We start from the raw sequence: 20,978 nt of genomic DNA on the forward strand, positions 1-20,978 counted from the left end.
AGAAGCATGAAGAAAAAAAAATGTATATGGAGTTGCTGACATGAGTGCAATCTACAAAGCCGTTGAGGCTGATCCTCATGGGAGGATTATTGCACCAGGACCCTTAGCACTTTTAAAATGCCATTCAATGCCACGGGCTAGATGTAAACTGCAGATGACCATGTTGTGGTAGTTACCATGGATACCCAAGTGATGTGTGAGCTAACACATAGGCCCAACAGATTCCAAGAAGGCCAGAATCACCAGCGGCACCACCATCGATTGTCAGGTCACCCGGATTCAGCAAATACCAGAGTCCAAAATGATGCAGGTTTATACTGTTAATTTTCAGTTTATCGTTACAGTTGGTGTTATTCCATGTCGGAAGGGACGCAGCTACAGCCAGTGGGGTAACTAGAGACAGGCAGGCAGCTATGTGCAACAAAGGTAGGCGTGTTGTTTTCATATGCAGATCTGAAATATTGTCTTATATGCAAGAGGAGGAGTGATGGGGGTTCAGGCAAAAGCCAGGCTATGGATTGCATTGCTAAATGCTCCATCAGAGTGCAATGGTCGCCTGTCCTTTTTTTAAGTGATGATGTGGGTTTAGCCTGTGCTGTATGTATGTATGGGTGGCTGACTGCCACCCACCCAGAAAGTGTATGGGAGGCTGGTTGGCTGCCAGCCTTCCTTCCATTCCTATGAGTAATGTGAGTGCTCATGAAGGGGACATGGTTGGGTCCACCCCTTTCCCGGTTATCCCCTCTAGGCCTTTTGGCTTAGATCAAGTGCAAAAAAAGAAAGGATCTTGCGACAGATCGCATCCTGAGGCACGTTTTTTTTTTGTGTGAATACTTGCACTTGGGTGACTTGTGAGCACATACTTATACATACGTTCCCTATCTGGGGACCATAAATTAAATGGATTTTTGAGAAAGGGAGCTGATTTGGAAGCTTGCTTCTGTCGCCCTATGCATTGACCCGATGTGGCAGTATCTTCGGGTAGTGAACAGTGCACCACCCCATTCCAGTGTTAAACAAGAAAGATTCTCATTTAATCCTCCGTGGGTGAGAATTTGAGTTTGAGAATTGGAGACCAAAATGATGAGTTGCACTGACTGGTTTATGAACGTCTATTCATTTAGCGTTTTAATGACCATGTTTGCACACTGATTGGTGTAAAAAAATAAAATAAAACTAAATAATAATAATCTAGCACACCTGTGCAGGTTTGACATGACATGACAGGTAGCTGTCTTGTGGGTGGTGCTGAATCCTGTTAAATGACATGAGGGTCTCATGCCTATACACAAGGGTGTGTCATTGCTGTTGCTTGACCATGCATTGGTTTCTGTGGTCAGTGAATGATAAAAACAAAATTTACCATCCATTGATGGATGGGAAATCCGCCATGAGGCATTTGTTTTTAGAAACTGCTGCTCACAACCAATGTTGCAATGGAGTGTCTCCATCTGCTGGTGGTATTGGAAAGGCATTAGTGCTATGACAGGGTCTGAAGAAGAAGAAGAAGAAGAAGAAGAAGAAGACGGAAAAAAATATATATAAAAAGAAAAAGAGAGAGAGAGAGAGAGACTGACTTAGTGAGCGAGTGAGTGAGAGAGTGAGAGTGAGTGAGAGTGAATGAGTGAGTGAGTGATTGAGTGAGTGAGTGAGTGAGTGAGTGAGAACAAATGAGTTAAAGCAAGTGAGTGAGAGAGATCGAATGAATGAAAGTCTGAATGACAGAAAGAAAAAAGGATGAAGAAAGAAGCATGAAGAAAAAAAAATGTATATGGAGTTGCTGACATGAGTGCAATCTACAAAGCCGTTGAGGCTGATCCTCATGGGAGGATTATTGCACCAGGACCCTTAGCACTTTTAAAATGCCATTCAATGCCACGGGCTAGATGTAAACTGCAGATGACCATGTTGTGGTAGTTACCATGGATACCCAAGTGATGTGTGAGCTAACACATAGGCCCAACAGATTCCAAGAAGGCCAGAATCACCAGCGGCACCACCATCGATTGTCAGGTCACCCGGATTCAGCAAATACCAGAGTCCAAAATGATGCAGGTTTATACTGTTAATTTTCAGTTTATCGTTACAGTTGGTGTTATTCCATGTCGGAAGGGACGCAGCTACAGCCAGTGGGGTAACTAGAGACAGGCAGGCAGCTATGTGCAACAAAGGTAGGCGTGTTGTTTTCATATGCAGATCTGAAATATTGTCTTATATGCAAGAGGAGGAGTGATGGGGGTTCAGGCAAAAGCCAGGCTATGGATTGCATTGCTAAATGCTCCATCAGAGTGCAATGGTCGCCTGTCCTTTTTTTAAGTGATGATGTGGGTTTAGCCTGTGCTGTATGTATGTATGGGTGGCTGACTGCCACCCACCCAGAAAGTGTATGGGAGGCTGGTTGGCTGCCAGCCTTCCTTCCATTCCTATGAGTAATGTGAGTGCTCATGAAGGGGACATGGTTGGGTCCACCCCTTTCCCGGTTATCCCCTCTAGGCCTTTTGGCTTAGATCAAGTGTAAAAAAAGAAAGGATCTTGCGACAGATCGCATCCTGAGGCACGTTTTTTTTTGTGTGAATACTTGCACTTGGGTGACTTGTGAGCACATACTGATACATACGTTCCCTATCTGGGGACCATAAATTAAATGGATTTTTGAGAAAGGGAGCTGATTTGGAAGCTTGCTTCTGTCGCCCTATGCATTGACCCGATGTGGCAGTATCTTCGGGTAGTGAACAGTGCACCACCCCATTCCAGTGTTAAACAAGAAAGATTCTCATTTAATCCTCCGTGGGTGAGAATTTGAGTTTGAGAATTGGAGACCAAAATGATGAGTTGCACTGACTGGTTTATGAACGTCTATTCATTTAGCGTTTTAATGACCATGTTTGCACACTGATTGGTGTAAAAAAATAAAATAAAACTAAATAATAATAATCTAGCACACCTGTGCAGGTTTGACATGACATGACAGGTAGCTGTCTTGTGGGTGGTGCTGAATCCTGTTAAATGACATGAGGGTCTCATGCCTATACACAAGGGTGTGTCATTGCTGTTGCTTGACCATGCATTGGTTTCTGTGGTCAGTGAATGATAAAAACAAAATTTACCATCCATTGATGGATGGGAAATCCGCCATGAGGCATTTGTTTTTAGAAACTGCTGCTCACAACCAATGTTGCAATGGAGTGTCTCCATCTGCTGGTGGTATTGGAAAGGCATTAGTGCTATGACAGGGTCTGAAGAAGAAGAAGAAGAAGAAGAAGAAGACGGAAAAAAATATATATAAAAAGAAAAAGAGAGAGAGAGAGAGAGACTGACTTAGTGAGCGAGTGAGTGAGAGAGTGAGAGTGAGTGAGAGTGAATGAGTGAGTGAGTGATTGAGTGAGTGAGTGAGTGAGTGAGAACAAATGAGTTAAAGCAAGTGAGTGAGAGAGATCGAATGAATGAAAGTCTGAATGACAGAAAGAAAAAAGGATGAAGAAAGAAGCATGAAGAAAAAAAAATGTATATGGAGTTGCTGACATGAGTGCAATCTACAAAGCCGTTGAGGCTGATCCTCATGGGAGGATTATTGCACCAGGACCCTTAGCACTTTTAAAATGCCATTCAATGCCACGGGCTAGATGTAAACTGCAGATGACCATGTTGTGGTAGTTACCATGGATACCCAAGTGATGTGTGAGCTAACACATAGGCCCAACAGATTCCAAGAAGGCCAGAATCACCAGCGGCACCACCATCGATTGTCAGGTCACCCGGATTCAGCAAATACCAGAGTCCAAAATGATGCAGGTTTATACTGTTAATTTTCAGTTTATCGTTACAGTTGGTGTTATTCCATGTCGGAAGGGACGCAGCTACAGCCAGTGGGGTAACTAGAGACAGGCAGGCAGCTATGTGCAACAAAGGTAGGCGTGTTGTTTTCATATGCAGATCTGAAATATTGTCTTATATGCAAGAGGAGGAGTGATGGGGGTTCAGGCAAAAGCCAGGCTATGGATTGCATTGCTAAATGCTCCATCAGAGTGCAATGGTCGCCTGTCCTTTTTTTAAGTGATGATGTGGGTTTAGCCTGTGCTGTATGTATGTATGGGTGGCTGACTGCCACCCACCCAGAAAGTGTATGGGAGGCTGGTTGGCTGCCAGCCTTCCTTCCATTCCTATGAGTAATGTGAGTGCTCATGAAGGGGACATGGTTGGGTCCACCCCTTTCCCGGTTATCCCCTCTAGGCCTTTTGGCTTAGATCAAGTGTAAAAAAAGAAAGGATCTTGCGACAGATCGCATCCTGAGGCACGTTTTTTTTTGTGTGAATACTTGCACTTGGGTGACTTGTGAGCACATACTGATACATACGTTCCCTATCTGGGGACCATAAATTAAATGGATTTTTGAGAAAGGGAGCTGATTTGGAAGCTTGCTTCTGTCGCCCTATGCATTGACCCGATGTGGCAGTATCTTCGGGTAGTGAACAGTGCACCACCCCATTCCAGTGTTAAACAAGAAAGATTCTCATTTAATCCTCCGTGGGTGAGAATTTGAGTTTGAGAATTGGAGACCAAAATGATGAGTTGCACTGACTGGTTTATGAACGTCTATTCATTTAGCGTTTTAATGACCATGTTTGCACACTGATTGGTGTAAAAAAATAAAATAAAACTAAATAATAATAATCTAGCACACCTGTGCAGGTTTGACATGACATGACAGGTAGCTGTCTTGTGGGTGGTGCTGAATCCTGTTAAATGACATGAGGGTCTCATGCCTATACACAAGGGTGTGTCATTGCTGTTGCTTGACCATGCATTGGTTTCTGTGGTCAGTGAATGATAAAAACAAAATTTACCATCCATTGATGGATGGGAAATCCGCCATGAGGCATTTGTTTTTAGAAACTGCTGCTCACAATCAATGTTGCAATGGAGTGTCTCCATCTGCTGGTGGTATTGGAAAGGCATTAGTGCTATGACAGGGTCTGAAGAAGAAGAAGAAGAAGAAGAAGAAGAAGAAGAAGACGGAAAAAAATATATATAAAAAGAAAAAGAGAGAGAGAGAGAGAGACTGACTTAGTGAGCGAGTGAGTGAGAGAGTGAGAGTGAGTGAGAGTGAATGAGTGAGTGAGTGATTGAGTGAGTGAGTGAGTGAGTGAGAACAAATGAGTTAAAGCAAGTGAGTGAGAGAGATCGAATGAATGAAAGTCTGAATGACAGAAAGAAAAAAGGATGAAGAAAGAAGCATGAAGAAAAAAAAATGTATATGGAGTTGCTGACATGAGTGCAATCTACAAAGCCGTTGAGGCTGATCCTCATGGGAGGATTATTGCACCAGGACCCTTAGCACTTTTAAAATGCCATTCAATGCCACGGGCTAGATGTAAACTGCAGATGACCATGTTGTGGTAGTTACCATGGATACCCAAGTGATGTGTGAGCTAACACATAGGCCCAACAGATTCCAAGAAGGCCAGAATCACCAGCGGCACCACCATCGATTGTCAGGTCACCCGGATTCAGCAAATACCAGAGTCCAAAATGATGCAGGTTTATACTGTTAATTTTCAGTTTATCGTTACAGTTGGTGTTATTCCATGTCGGAAGGGACGCAGCTACAGCCAGTGGGGTAACTAGAGACAGGCAGGCAGCTATGTGCAACAAAGGTAGGCGTGTTGTTTTCATATGCAGATCTGAAATATTGTCTTATATGCAAGAGGAGGAGTGATGGGGGTTCAGGCAAAAGCCAGGCTATGGATTGCATTGCTAAATGCTCCATCAGAGTGCAATGGTCGCCTGTCCTTTTTTTAAGTGATGATGTGGGTTTAGCCTGTGCTGTATGTATGTATGGGTGGCTGACTGCCACCCACCCAGAAAGTGTATGGGAGGCTGGTTGGCTGCCAGCCTTCCTTCCATTCCTATGAGTAATGTGAGTGCTCATGAAGGGGACATGGTTGGGTCCACCCCTTTCCCGGTTATCCCCTCTAGGCCTTTTGGCTTAGATCAAGTGTAAAAAAAGAAAGGATCTTGCGACAGATCGCATCCTGAGGCACGTTTTTTTTTGTGTGAATACTTGCACTTGGGTGACTTGTGAGCACATACTGATACATACGTTCCCTATCTGGGGACCATAAATTAAATGGATTTTTGAGAAAGGGAGCTGATTTGGAAGCTTGCTTCTGTCGCCCTATGCATTGACCCGATGTGGCAGTATCTTCGGGTAGTGAACAGTGCACCACCCCATTCCAGTGTTAAACAAGAAAGATTCTCATTTAATCCTCCGTGGGTGAGAATTTGAGTTTGAGAATTGGAGACCAAAATGATGAGTTGCACTGACTGGTTTATGAACGTCTATTCATTTAGCGTTTTAATGACCATGTTTGCACACTGATTGGTGTAAAAAAATAAAATAAAACTAAATAATAATAATCTAGCACACCTGTGCAGGTTTGACATGACATGACAGGTAGCTGTCTTGTGGGTGGTGCTGAATCCTGTTAAATGACATGAGGGTCTCATGCCTATACACAAGGGTGTGTCATTGCTGTTGCTTGACCATGCATTGGTTTCTGTGGTCAGTGAATGATAAAAACAAAATTTACCATCCATTGATGGATGGGAAATCCGCCATGAGGCATTTGTTTTTAGAAACTGCTGCTCACAACCAATGTTGCAATGGAGTGTCTCCATCTGCTGGTGGTATTGGAAAGGCATTAGTGCTATGACAGGGTCTGAAGAAGAAGAAGAAGAAGAAGAAGAAGAAGAAGAAGAAGACGGAAAAAAATATATATAAAAAGAAAAAGAGAGAGAGAGAGAGAGACTGACTTAGTTAGCGAGTGAGTGAGAGAGTGAGAGTGAGTGAGAGTGAATGAGTGAGTGAGTGATTGAGTGAGTGAGTGAGTGAGTGAGAACAAATGAGTTAAAGCAAGTGAGTGAGAGAGATCGAATGAATGAAAGTCTGAATGACAGAAAGAAAAAAGGATGAAGAAAGAAGCATGAAGAAAAAAAAATGTATATGGAGTTGCTGACATGAGTGCAATCTACAAAGCCGTTGAGGCTGATCCTCATGGGAGGATTATTGCACCAGGACCCTTAGCACTTTTAAAATGCCATTCAATGCCACGGGCTAGATGTAAACTGCAGATGACCATGTTGTGGTAGTTACCATGGATACCCAAGTGATGTGTGAGCTAACACATAGGCCCAACAGATTCCAAGAAGGCCAGAATCACCAGCGGCACCACCATCGATTGTCAGGTCACCCGGATTCAGCAAATACCAGAGTCCAAAATGATGCAGGTTTATACTGTTAATTTTCAGTTTATCGTTACAGTTGGTGTTATTCCATGTCGGAAGGGACGCAGCTACAGCCAGTGGGGTAACTAGAGACAGGCAGGCAGCTATGTGCAACAAAGGTAGGCGTGTTGTTTTCATATGCAGATCTGAAATATTGTCTTATATGCAAGAGGAGGAGTGATGGGGGTTCAGGCAAAAGCCAGGCTATGGATTGCATTGCTAAATGCTCCATCAGAGTGCAATGGTCGCCTGTCCTTTTTTTAAGTGATGATGTGGGTTTAGCCTGTGCTGTATGTATGTATGGGTGGCTGACTGCCACCCACCCAGAAAGTGTATGGAAGGCTGGTTGGCTGCCAGCCTTCCTTCCATTCCTATGAGTAATGTGAGTGCTCATGAAGGGGACATGGTTGGGTCCACCCCTTTCCCGGTTATCCCCTCTAGGCCTTTTGGCTTAGATCAAGTGTAAAAAAAGAAAGGATCTTGCGACAGATCGCATCCTGAGGCACGTTTTTTTTTGTGTGAATACTTGCACTTGGGTGACTTGTGAGCACATACTGATACATACGTTCCCTATCTGGGGACCATAAATTAAATGGATTTTTGAGAAAGGGAGCTGATTTGGAAGCTTGCTTCTGTCGCCCTATGCATTGACCCGATGTGGCAGTATCTTCGGGTAGTGAACAGTGCACCACCCCATTCCAGTGTTAAACAAGAAAGATTCTCATTTAATCCTCCGTGGGTGAGAATTTGAGTTTGAGAATTGGAGACCAAAATGATGAGTTGCACTGACTGGTTTATGAACGTCTATTCATTTAGCGTTTTAATGACCATGTTTGCACACTGATTGGTGTAAAAAAATAAAATAAAACTAAATAATAATAATCTAGCACACCTGTGCAGGTTTGACATGACATGACAGGTAGCTGTCTTGTGGGTGGTGCTGAATCCTGTTAAATGACATGAGGGTCTCATGCCTATACACAAGGGTGTGTCATTGCTGTTGCTTGACCATGCATTGGTTTCTGTGGTCAGTGAATGATAAAAACAAAATTTACCATCCATTGATGGATGGGAAATCCGCCATGAGGCATTTGTTTTTAGAAACTGCTGCTCACAACCAATGTTGCAATGGAGTGTCTCCATCTGCTGGTGGTATTGGAAAGGCATTAGTGCTATGACAGGGTCTGAAGAAGAAGAAGAAGAAGAAGAAGAAGAAGACGGAAAAAAATATATATAAAAAGAAAAAGAGAGAGAGAGAGAGAGACTGACTTAGTGAGCGAGTGAGTGAGAGAGTGAGAGTGAGTGAGAGTGAATGAGTGAGTGAGTGATTGAGTGAGTGAGTGAGTGAGTGAGAACAAATGAGTTAAAGCAAGTGAGTGAGAGAGATCGAATGAATGAAAGTCTGAATGACAGAAAGAAAAAAGGATGAAGAAAGAAGCATGAAGAAAAAAAAATGTATATGGAGTTGCTGACATGAGTGCAATCTACAAAGCCGTTGAGGCTGATCCTCATGGGAGGATTATTGCACCAGGACCCTTAGCACTTTTAAAATGCCATTCAATGCCACGGGCTAGATGTAAACTGCAGATGACCATGTTGTGGTAGTTACCATGGATACCCAAGTGATGTGTGAGCTAACACATAGGCCCAACAGATTCCAAGAAGGCCAGAATCACCAGCGGCACCACCATCGATTGTCAGGTCACCCGGATTCAGCAAATACCAGAGTCCAAAATGATGCAGGTTTATACTGTTAATTTTCAGTTTATCGTTACAGTTGGTGTTATTCCATGTCGGAAGGGACGCAGCTACAGCCAGTGGGGTAACTAGAGACAGGCAGGCAGCTATGTGCAACAAAGGTAGGCGTGTTGTTTTCATATGCAGATCTGAAATATTGTCTTATATGCAAGAGGAGGAGTGATGGGGGTTCAGGCAAAAGCCAGGCTATGGATTGCATTGCTAAATGCTCCATCAGAGTGCAATGGTCGCCTGTCCTTTTTTTAAGTGATGATGTGGGTTTAGCCTGTGCTGTATGTATGTATGGGTGGCTGACTGCCACCCACCCAGAAAGTGTATGGGAGGCTGGTTGGCTGCCAGCCTTCCTTCCATTCCTATGAGTAATGTGAGTGCTCATGAAGGGGACATGGTTGGGTCCACCCCTTTCCCGGTTATCCCCTCTAGGCCTTTTGGCTTAGATCAAGTGTAAAAAAAGAAAGGATCTTGCGACAGATCGCATCCTGAGGCACGTTTTTTTTTGTGTGAATACTTGCACTTGGGTGACTTGTGAGCACATACTGATACATACGTTCCCTATCTGGGGACCATAAATTAAATGGATTTTTGAGAAAGGGAGCTGATTTGGAAGCTTGCTTCTGTCGCCCTATGCATTGACCCGATGTGGCAGTATCTTCGGGTAGTGAACAGTGCACCACCCCATTCCAGTGTTAAACAAGAAAGATTCTCATTTAATCCTCCGTGGGTGAGAATTTGAGTTTGAGAATTGGAGACCAAAATGATGAGTTGCACTGACTGGTTTATGAACGTCTATTCATTTAGCGTTTTAATGACCATGTTTGCACACTGATTGGTGTAAAAAAATAAAATAAAACTAAATAATAATAATCTAGCACACCTGTGCAGGTTTGACATGACATGACAGGTAGCTGTCTTGTGGGTGGTGCTGAATCCTGTTAAATGACATGAGGGTCTCATGCCTATACACAAGGGTGTGTCATTGCTGTTGCTTGACCATGCATTGGTTTCTGTGGTCAGTGAATGATAAAAACAAAATTTACCATCCATTGATGGATGGGAAATCCGCCATGAGGCATTTGTTTTTAGAAACTGCTGCTCACAACCAATGTTGCAATGGAGTGTCTCCATCTGCTGGTGGTATTGGAAAGGCATTAGTGCTATGACAGGGTCTGAAGAAGAAGAAGAAGAAGAAGAAGAAGAAGAAGAAGACGGAAAAAAATATATATAAAAAGAAAAAGAGAGAGAGAGAGAGAGACTGACTTAGTGAGCGAGTGAGTGAGAGAGTGAGAGTGAGTGAGAGTGAATGAGTGAGTGAGTGATTGAGTGAGTGAGTGAGTGAGTGAGAACAAATGAGTTAAAGCAAGTGAGTGAGAGAGATCGAATGAATGAAAGTCTGAATGACAGAAAGAAAAAAGGATGAAGAAAGAAGCATGAAGAAAAAAAAATGTATATGGAGTTGCTGACATGAGTGCAATCTACAAAGCCGTTGAGGCTGATCCTCATGGGAGGATTATTGCACCAGGACCCTTAGCACTTTTAAAATGCCATTCAATGCCACGGGCTAGATGTAAACTGCAGATGACCATGTTGTGGTAGTTACCATGGATACCCAAGTGATGTGTGAGCTAACACATAGGCCCAACAGATTCCAAGAAGGCCAGAATCACCAGCGGCACCACCATCGATTGTCAGGTCACCCGGATTCAGCAAATACCAGAGTCCAAAATGATGCAGGTTTATACTGTTAATTTTCAGTTTATCGTTACAGTTGGTGTTATTCCATGTCGGAAGGGACGCAGCTACAGCCAGTGGGGTAACTAGAGACAGGCAGGCAGCTATGTGCAACAAAGGTAGGCGTGTTGTTTTCATATGCAGATCTGAAATATTGTCTTATATGCAAGAGGAGGAGTGATGGGGGTTCAGGCAAAAGCCAGGCTATGGATTGCATTGCTAAATGCTCCATCAGAGTGCAATGGTCGCCTGTCCTTTTTTTAAGTGATGATGTGGGTTTAGCCTGTGCTGTATGTATGTATGGGTGGCTGACTGCCACCCACCCAGAAAGTGTATGGGAGGCTGGTTGGCTGCCAGCCTTCCTTCCATTCCTATGAGTAATGTGAGTGCTCATGAAGGGGACATGGTTGGGTCCACCCCTTTCCCGGTTATCCCCTCTAGGCCTTTTGGCTTAGATCAAGTGTAAAAAAAGAAAGGATCTTGCGACAGATCGCATCCTGAGGCACGTTTTTTTTTGTGTGAATACTTGCACTTGGGTGACTTGTGAGCACATACTGATACATACGTTCCCTATCTGGGGACCATAAATTAAATGGATTTTTGAGAAAGGGAGCTGATTTGGAAGCTTGCTTCTGTCGCCCTATGCATTGACCCGATGTGGCAGTATCTTCGGGTAGTGAACAGTGCACCACCCCATTCCAGTGTTAAACAAGAAAGATTCTCATTTAATCCTCCGTGGGTGAGAATTTGAGTTTGAGAATTGGAGACCAAAATGATGAGTTGCACTGACTGGTTTATGAACGTCTATTCATTTAGCGTTTTAATGACCATGTTTGCACACTGATTGGTGTAAAAAAATAAAATAAAACTAAATAATAATAATCTAGCACACCTGTGCAGGTTTGACATGACATGACAGGTAGCTGTCTTGTGGGTGGTGCTGAATCCTGTTAAATGACATGAGGGTCTCATGCCTATACACAAGGGTGTGTCATTGCTGTTGCTTGACCATGCATTGGTTTCTGTGGTCAGTGAATGATAAAAACAAAATTTACCATCCATTGATGGATGGGAAATCCGCCATGAGGCATTTGTTTTTAGAAACTGCTGCTCACAACCAATGTTGCAATGGAGTGTCTCCATCTGCTGGTGGTATTGGAAAGGCATTAGTGCTATGACAGGGTCTGAAGAAGAAGAAGAAGAAGAAGAAGAAGAAGAAGACGGAAAAAAATATATATAAAAAGAAAAAGAGAGAGAGAGAGAGAGACTGACTTAGTGAGCGAGTGAGTGAGAGAGTGAGAGTGAGTGAGAGTGAATGAGTGAGTGAGTGATTGAGTGAGTGAGTGAGTGAGTGAGTGAGAACAAATGAGTTAAAGCAAGTGAGTGAGAGAGATCGAATGAATGAAAGTCTGAATGACAGAAAGAAAAAAGGATGAAGAAAGAAGCATGAAGAAAAAAAAATGTATATGGAGTTGCTGACATGAGTGCAATCTACAAAGCCGTTGAGGCTGATCCTCATGGGAGGATTATTGCACCAGGACCCTTAGCACTTTTAAAATGCCATTCAATGCCACGGGCTAGATGTAAACTGCAGATGACCATGTTGTGGTAGTTACCATGGATACCCAAGTGATGTGTGAGCTAACACATAGGCCCAACAGATTCCAAGAAGGCCAGAATCACCAGCGGCACCACCATCGATTGTCAGGTCACCCGGATTCAGCAAATACCAGAGTCCAAAATGATGCAGGTTTATACTGTTAATTTTCAGTTTATCGTTACAGTTGGTGTTATTCCATGTCGGAAGGGACGCAGCTACAGCCAGTGGGGTAACTAGAGACAGGCAGGCAGCTATGTGCAACAAAGGTAGGCGTGTTGTTTTCATATGCAGATCTGAAATATTGTCTTATATGCAAGAGGAGGAGTGATGGGGGTTCAGGCAAAAGCCAGGCTATGGATTGCATTGCTAAATGCTCCATCAGAGTGCAATGGTCGCCTGTCCTTTTTTTAAGTGATGATGTGGGTTTAGCCTGTGCTGTATGTATGTATGGGTGGCTGACTGCCACCCACCCAGAAAGTGTATGGGAGGCTGGTTGGCTGCCAGCCTTCCTTCCATTCCTATGAGTAATGTGAGTTCTCATGAAGGGGACATGGTTGGGTCCACCCCTTTCCCGGTTATCCCCTCTAGGCCTTTTGGCTTAGATCAAGTGTAAAAAAAGAAAGGATCTTGCGACAGATCGCATCCTGAGGCACGTTTTTTTTTGTGTGAATACTTGCACTTGGGTGACTTGTGAGCACATACTGATACATACGTTCCCTATCTGGGGACCATAAATTAAATGGATTTTTGAGAAAGGGAGCTGATTTGGAAGCTTGCTTCTGTCGCCCTATGCATTGACCCGATGTGGCAGTATCTTCGGGTAGTGAACAGTGCACCACCCCATTCCAGTGTTAAACAAGAAAGATTCTCATTTAATCCTCCGTGGGTGAGAATTTGAGTTTGAGAATTGGAGACCAAAATGATGAGTTGCACTGACTGGTTTATGAACGTCTATTCATTTAGCGTTTTAATGACCATGTTTGCACACTGATTGGTGTAAAAAAATAAAATAAAACTAAATAATAATAATCTAGCACACCTGTGCAGGTTTGACATGACATGACAGGTAGCTGTCTTGTGGGTGGTGCTGAATCCTGTTAAATGACATGAGGGTCTCATGCCTATACACAAGGGTGTGTCATTGCTGTTGCTTGACCATGCATTGGTTTCTGTGGTCAGTGAATGATAAAAACAAAATTTACCATCCATTGATGGATGGGAAATCCGCCATGAGGCATTTGTTTTTAGAAACTGCTGCTCACAACCAATGTTGCAATGGAGTGTCTCCATCTGCTGGTGGTATTGGAAAGGCATTAGTGCTATGACAGGGTCTGAAGAAGAAGAAGAAGAAGAAGAAGAAGACGGAAAAAAATATATATAAAAAGAAAAAGAGAGAGAGAGAGAGAGACTGACTTAGTGAGCGAGTGAGTGAGAGAGTGAGAGTGAGTGAGAGTGAATGAGTGAGTGAGTGATTGAGTGAGTGAGTGAGTGAGTGAGTGAGAACAAATGAGTTAAAGCAAGTGAGTGAGAGAGATCGAATGAATGAAAGTCTGAATGACAGAAAGAAAAAAGGATGAAGAAAGAAGCATGAAGAAAAAAAAATGTATATGGAGTTGCTGACATGAGTGCAATCTACAAAGCCGTTGAGGCTGATCCTCATGGGAGGATTATTGCACCAGGACCCTTAGCACTTTTAAAATGCCATTCAATGCCACGGGCTAGATGTAAACTGCAGATGACCATGTTGTGGTAGTTACCATGGATACCCAAGTGATGTGTGAGCTAACACATAGGCCCAACAGATTCCAAGAAGGCCAGAATCACCAGCGGCACCACCATCGATTGTCAGGTCACCCGGATTCAGCAAATACCAGAGTCCAAAATGATGCAGGTTTATACTGTTAATTTTCAGTTTATCGTTACAGTTGGTGTTATTCCATGTCGGAAGGGACGCAGCTACAGCCAGTGGGGTAACTAGAGACAGGCAGGCAGCTATGTGCAACAAAGGTAGGCGTGTTGTTTTCATATGCAGATCTGAAATATTGTCTTATATGCAAGAGGAGGAGTGATGGGGGTTCAGGCAAAAGCCAGGCTATGGATTGCATTGCTAAATGCTCCATCAGAGTGCAATGGTCGCCTGTCCTTTTTTTAAGTGATGATGTGGGTTTAGCCTGTGCTGTATGTATGTATGGGTGGCTGACTGCCACCCACCCAGAAAGTGTATGGGAGGCTGGTTGGCTGCCAGCCTTCCTTCCATTCCTATGAGTAATGTGAGTGCTCATGAAGGGGACATGGTTGGGTCCACCCCTTTCCCGGTTATCCCCTCTAGGCCTTTTGGCTTAGTTCAAGTGTAAAAAAAGAAAGGATCTTGCGACAGATCGCATCCTGAGGCACGTTTTTTTTTGTGTGAATACTTGCACTTGGGTGACTTGTGAGCACATACTGATACATACGTTCCCTATCTGGGGACCATAAATTAAATGGATTTTTGAGAAAGGGAGCTGATTTGGAAGCTTGCTTCTGTCGCCCTATGCATTGACCCGATGTGGCAGTATCTTCGGGTAGTGAACAGTGCACCACCCCATTCCAGTGTTAAACAAGAAAGATTCTCATTTAATCCTCCGTGGGTGAGAATTTGAGTTTGAGAATTGGAGACCAAAATGATGAGTTGCACTGACTGGTTTATGAACGTCTATTCATTTAGCGTTTTAATGACCATGTTTGCACACTGATTGGTGTAAAAAAATAAAATAAAACTAAATAATAATAATCTAGCACACCTGTGCAGGTTTGACATGACATGACAGGTAGCTGTCTTGTGGGTGGTGCTGAATCCTGTTAAATGACATGAGGGTCTCATGCCTATACACAAGGGTGTGTCATTGCTGTTGCTTGACCATGCATTGGTTTCTGTGGTCAGTGAATGATAAAAACAAAATTTACCATCCATTGATGGATGGGAAATCCGCCATGAGGCATTTGTTTTTAGAAACTGCTGCTCACAACCAATGTTGCAATGGAGTGTCTCCATCTGCTGGTGGTATTGGAAAGGCATTAGTGCTATGACAGGGTCTGAAGAAGAAGAAGAAGAAGAAGAAGAAGAAGAAGAAGACGGAAAAAAATATATATAAAAAGAAAAAGAGAGAGAGAGAGAGAGACTGACTTAGTGAGCGAGTGAGTGAGAGAGTGAGAGTGAGTGAGAGTGAATGAGTGAGTGAGTGATTGAGTGAGTGAGTGAGTGAGTGAGTGAGAACAAATGAGTTAAAGCAAGTGAGTGAGAGAGATCGAATGAATGAAAGTCTGAATGACAGAAAGAAAAAAGGATGAAGAAAGAAGCATGAAGAAAAAAAAATGTATATGGAGTTGCTGACATGAGTGCAATCTACAAAGCCGTTGAGGCTGATCCTCATGGGAGGATTATTGCACCAGGACCCTTAGCACTTTTAAAATGCCATTCAATGCCACGGGCTAGATGTAAACTGCAGATGACCATGTTGTGGTAGTTACCATGGATACCCAAATGATGTGTGAGCTAACACATAGGCCCAACAGATTCCAAGAAGGCCAGAATCACCAGCGGCACCACCATCGATTGTCAGGTCACCCGGATTCAGCAAATACCAGAGTCCAAAATGATGCAGGTTTATACTGTTAATTTTCAGTTTATCGTTACAGTTGGTGTTATTCCATGTCGGAAGGGACGCAGCTACAGCCAGTGGGGTAACTAGAGACAGGCAGGCAGCTATGTGCAACAAAGGTAGGCGTGTTGTTTTCATATGCAGATCTGAAATATTGTCTTATATGCAAGAGGAGGAGTGATGGGGGTTCAGGCAAAAGCCAGGCTATGGATTGCATTGCTAAATGCTCCATCAGAGTGCAATGGTCGCCTGTCCTTTTTTTAAGTGATGATGTGGGTTTAGCCTGTGCTGTATGTATGTATGGGTGGCTGACTGCCACCCACCCAGAAAGTGTATGGGAGGCTGGTTGGCTGCCAGCCTTCCTTCCATTCCTATGAGTAATGTGAGTGCTCATGAAGGGGACATGGTTGGGTCCACCCCTTTCCCGGTTATCCCCTCTAGGCCTTTTGGCTTAGATCAAGTGTAAAAAAAGAAAGGATCTTGCGACAGATCGCATCCTGAGGCACGTTTTTTTTTGTGTGAATACTTGCACTTGGGTGACTTGTGAGCACATACTGATACATACGTTCCCTATCTGGGGACCATAAATTAAATGGATTTTTGAGAAAGGGAGCTGATTTGGAAGCTTGCTTCTGTCGCCCTATGCATTGACCCGATGTGGCAGTATCTTCGGGTAGTGAACAGTGCACCACCCCATTCCAGTGTTAAACAAGAAAGATTCTCATTTAATCCTCCGTGGGTGAGAATTTGAGTTTGAGAATTGGAGACCAAAATGATGAGTTGCACTGACTGGTTTATGAACGTCTATTCATTTAGCGTTTTAATGACCATGTTTGCACACTGATTGGTGTAAAAAAATAAAATAAAACTAAATAATAATAATCTAGCACACCTGTGCAGGTTTGACATGACATGACAGGTAGCTGTCTTGTGGGTGGTGCTGAATCCTGTTAAATGACATGAGGGTCTCATGCCTATACACAAGGGTGTGTCATTGCTGTTGCTTGACCATGCATTGGTTTCTGTGGTCAGTGAATGATAAAAACAAAATTTACCATCCATTGATGGATGGGAAATCCGCCATGAGGCATTTGTTTTTAGAAACTGCTGCTCACAACCAATGTTGCAATGGAGTGTCTCCATCTGCTGGTGGTATTGGAAAGGCATTAGTGCTATGACAGGGTCTGAAGAAGAAGAAGAAGAAGAAGAAGACGGAAAAAAATATATATAAAAAGAAAAAGAGAGAGAGAGAGAGAGACTGACTTAGTGAGCGAGTGAGTGAGAGAGTGAGAGTGAGTGAGAGTGAATGAGTGAGTGAGTGATTGAGTGAGTGAGTGAGTGAGTGAGTGAGAACAAATGAGTTAAAGCAAGTGAGTGAGAGAGATCGAATGAATGAAAGTCTGAATGACAGAAAGAAAAAAGGATGAAGAAAGAAGCATGAAGAAAAAAAAATGTATATGGAGTTGCTGACATGAGTGCAATCTACAAAGCCGTTGAGGCTGATCCTCATGGGAGGATTATTGCACCAGGACCCTTAGCACTTTTAAAATGCCATTCAATGCCACGGGCTAGATGTAAACTGCAGATGACCATGTTGTGGTAGTTACCATGGATACCCAAGTGATGTGTGAGCTAACACATAGGCCCAACAGATTCCAAGAAGGCCAGAATCACCAGCGGCACCACCATCGATTGTCAGGTCACCCGGATTCAGCAAATACCAGAGTCCAAAATGATGCAGGTTTATACTGTTAATTTTCAGTTTATCGTTACAGTTGGTGTTATTCCATGTCGGAAGGGACGCAGCTACAGCCAGTGGGGTAACTAGAGACAGGCAGGCAGCTATGTGCAACAAAGGTAGGCGTGTTGTTTTCATATGCAGATCTGAAATATTGTCTTATATGCAAGAGGAGGAGTGATGGGGGTTCAGGCAAAAGCCAGGCTATGGATTGCATTGCTAAATGCTCCATCAGAGTGCAATGGTCGCCTGTCCTTTTTTTAAGTGATGATGTGGGTTTAGCCTGTGCTGTATGTATGTATGGGTGGCTGACTGCCACCCACCCAGAAAGTGTATGGGAGGCTGGTTGGCTGCCAGCCTTCCTTCCATTCCTATGAGTAATGTGAGTGCTCATGAAGGGGACATGGTTGGGTCCACCCCTTTCCCGGTTATCCCCTCTAGGCCTTTTGGCTTAGATCAAGTGTAAAAAAAGAAAGGATCTTGCGACAGATTGCATCCTGAGGCACGTTTTTTTTTGTGTGAATACTTGCACTTGGGTGACTTGTGAGCACATACTGATACATACGTTCCCTATCTGGGGACCATAAATTAAATGGATTTTTGAGAAAGGGAGCTGATTTGGAAGCTTGCTTCTGTCGCCCTATGCATTGACCCGATGTGGCAGTATCTTCGGGTAGTGAACAGTGCACCACCCCATTCCAGTGTTAAACAAGAAAGATTCTCATTTAATCCTCCGTGGGTGAGAATTTGAGTTTGAGAATTGGAGACCAAAATGATGAGTTGCACTGACTGGTTTATGAACGTCTATTCATTTAGCGTTTTAATGACCATGTTTGCACACTGATTGGTGTAAAAAAATAAAATAAAACTAAATAATAATAATCTAGCACACCTGTGCAGGTTTGACATGACATGACAGGTAGCTGTCTTGTGGGTGGTGCTGAATCCTGTTAAATGACATGAGGGTCTCATGCCTATACACAAGGGTGTGTCATTGCTGTTGCTTGACCATGCATTGGTTTCTGTGGTCAGTGAATGATAAAAACAAAATTTACCATCCATTGATGGATGGGAAATCCGCCATGAGGCATTTGTTTTTAGAAACTGCTGCTCACAACCAATGTTGCAATGGAGTGTCTCCATCTGCTGGTGGTATTGGAAAGGCATTAGTGCTATGACAGGGTCTGAAGAAGAAGAAGAAGAAGAAGAAGAAGAAGAAGAAGAAGAAGACGGAAAAAAATATATATAAAAAGAAAAAGAGAGAGAGAGAGAGAGACTGACTTAGTGAGCGAGTGAGTGAGAGAGTGAGAGTGAGTGAGAGTGAATGAGTGAGTGAGTGATTGAGTGAGTGAGTGAGTGAGTGAGAACAAATGAGTTAAAGCAAGTGAGTGAGAGAGATCGAATGAATGAAAGTCTGAATGACAGAAAGAAAAAAGGATGAAGAAAGAAGCATGAAGAAAAAAAAATGTATATGGAGTTGCTGACATGAGTGCAATCTACAAAGCCGTTGAGGCTGATCCTCATGGGAGGATTATTGCACCAGGACCCTTAGCACTTTTAAAATGCCATTCAATGCCACGGGCTAGATGTAAACTGCAGATGACCATGTTGTGGTAGTTACCATGGATACCCAAGTGATGTGTGAGCTAACACATAGGCCCAACAGATTCCAAGAAGGCCAGAATCACCAGCGGCACCACCATCGATTGTCAGGTCACCCGGATTCAGCAAATACCAGAGTCCAAAATGATGCAGGTTTATACTGTTAATTTTCAGTTTATCGTTACAGTTGGTGTTATTCCATGTCGGAAGGGACGCAGCTACAGCCAGTGGGGTAACTAGAGACAGGCAGGCAGCTATGTGCAACAAAGGTAGGCGTGTTGTTTTCATATGCAGATCTGAAATATTGTCTTATATGCAAGAGGAGGAGTGATGGGGGTTCAGGCAAAAGCCAGGCTATGGATTGCATTGCTAAATGCTCCATCAGAGTGCAATGGTCGCCTGTCCTTTTTTTAAGTGATGATGTGGGTTTAGCCTGTGCTGTATGTATGTATGGGTGGCTGACTGCCACCCACCCAGAAAGTGTATGGGAGGCTGGTTGGCTGCCAGCCTTCCTTCCATTCCTATGAGTAATGTGAGTGCTCATGAAGGGGACATGGTTGGGTCCACCCCTTTCCCGGTTATCCCCTCTAGGCCTTTTGGCTTAGATCAAGTGTAAAAAAAGAAAGGATCTTGCGACAGATCGCATCCTGAGGCACGTTTTTTTTTGTGTGAATACTTGCACTTGGGTGACTTGTGAGCACATACTGATACATACGTTCCCTATCTGGGGACCATAAATTAAATGGATTTTTGAGAAAGGGAGCTGATTTGGAAGCTTGCTTCTGTCGCCCTATGCATTGACCCGATGTGGCAGTATCTTCGGGTAGTGAACAGTGCACCACCCCATTCCAGTGTTAAACAAGAAAGATTCTCATTTAATCCTCCATGGGTGAGAATTTGAGTTTGAGAATTGGAGACCAAAATGATGAGTTGCACTGACTGGTTTATGAACGTCTATTCATTTAGCGTTTTAATGACCATGTTTGCACACTGATTGGTGTAAAAAAATAAAATAAAACTAAATAATAATAATCTAGCACACCTGTGCAGGTTTGACATGACATGACAGGTAGCTGTCTTGTGGGTGGTGCTGAATCCTGTTAAATGACATGAGGGTCTCATGCCTATACACAAGGGTGTGTCATTGCTGTTGCTTGACCATGCATTGGTTTCTGTGGTCAGTGAATGATAAAAACAAAATTTACCATCCATTGATGGATGGGAAATCCGCCATGAGGCATTTGTTTTTCGAAACTGCTGCTCACAACCAATGTTGCAATGGAGTGTCTCCATCTGCTGGTGGTATTGGAAAGGCATTAGTGCTATGACAGGGTCTGAAGAAGAAGAAGAAGAAGAAGAAGAAGAAGAAGAAGACGGAAAAAAATATATATAAAAAGAAAAAGAGAGAGAGAGAGAGAGACTGACTTAGTGAGCGAGTGAGTGAGAGTGAGTGAGAGTGAATGAGTGAGTGAGTGATTGAGTGAGTGAGTGAGTGAGTGAGTGAGAACAAATGAGTTAAAGCAAGTGAGTGAGAGAGATCGAATGAATGAAAGTCTGAATGACAGAAAGAAAAAAGGATGAAGAAAGAAGCATGAAGAAAAAAAATGTATATGGAGTTGCTGACATGAGT

At 43.3% G+C, this 20,978-nt stretch overlaps 12 pseudogenes; all 12 read left to right on the top strand.

Moving 5' to 3' along the window:
* The first annotated feature begins 737 nt into the window (after positions 1–737).
* LOC130312248 (U2 spliceosomal RNA) lies at positions 738–1,002 on the top strand (annotated as a pseudogene).
* A 1,480-nt stretch (positions 1,003–2,482) lies between these two features.
* On the top strand, positions 2,483–2,746 carry LOC130312215 (U2 spliceosomal RNA; annotated as a pseudogene).
* Positions 2,747–4,219: 1,473 nt separating this feature from the next.
* LOC130312216 (U2 spliceosomal RNA) lies at positions 4,220–4,483 on the top strand (annotated as a pseudogene).
* Positions 4,484–5,965: 1,482 nt separating this feature from the next.
* LOC130312217 (U2 spliceosomal RNA) lies at positions 5,966–6,229 on the top strand (annotated as a pseudogene).
* A 1,485-nt stretch (positions 6,230–7,714) lies between these two features.
* Positions 7,715–7,978, top strand: LOC130312218 (U2 spliceosomal RNA; annotated as a pseudogene).
* A 1,476-nt stretch (positions 7,979–9,454) lies between these two features.
* Positions 9,455–9,718, top strand: LOC130312221 (U2 spliceosomal RNA; annotated as a pseudogene).
* A 1,482-nt stretch (positions 9,719–11,200) lies between these two features.
* LOC130312222 (U2 spliceosomal RNA) lies at positions 11,201–11,464 on the top strand (annotated as a pseudogene).
* A 1,483-nt stretch (positions 11,465–12,947) lies between these two features.
* Positions 12,948–13,211, top strand: LOC130312223 (U2 spliceosomal RNA; annotated as a pseudogene).
* Positions 13,212–14,688: 1,477 nt separating this feature from the next.
* Positions 14,689–14,952, top strand: LOC130312249 (U2 spliceosomal RNA; annotated as a pseudogene).
* A 1,486-nt stretch (positions 14,953–16,438) lies between these two features.
* LOC130312224 (U2 spliceosomal RNA) lies at positions 16,439–16,702 on the top strand (annotated as a pseudogene).
* Positions 16,703–18,176: 1,474 nt separating this feature from the next.
* Positions 18,177–18,440, top strand: LOC130312208 (U2 spliceosomal RNA; annotated as a pseudogene).
* A 1,488-nt stretch (positions 18,441–19,928) lies between these two features.
* On the top strand, positions 19,929–20,192 carry LOC130312225 (U2 spliceosomal RNA; annotated as a pseudogene).
* Positions 20,193–20,978: the final 786 nt, after the last annotated feature.

Source organism: Hyla sarda, unplaced genomic scaffold (assembly GCF_029499605.1).
Source record: "Hyla sarda isolate aHylSar1 unplaced genomic scaffold, aHylSar1.hap1 scaffold_1709, whole genome shotgun sequence".
Taxonomy (NCBI): Eukaryota; Metazoa; Chordata; class Amphibia; order Anura; family Hylidae; genus Hyla; species Hyla sarda.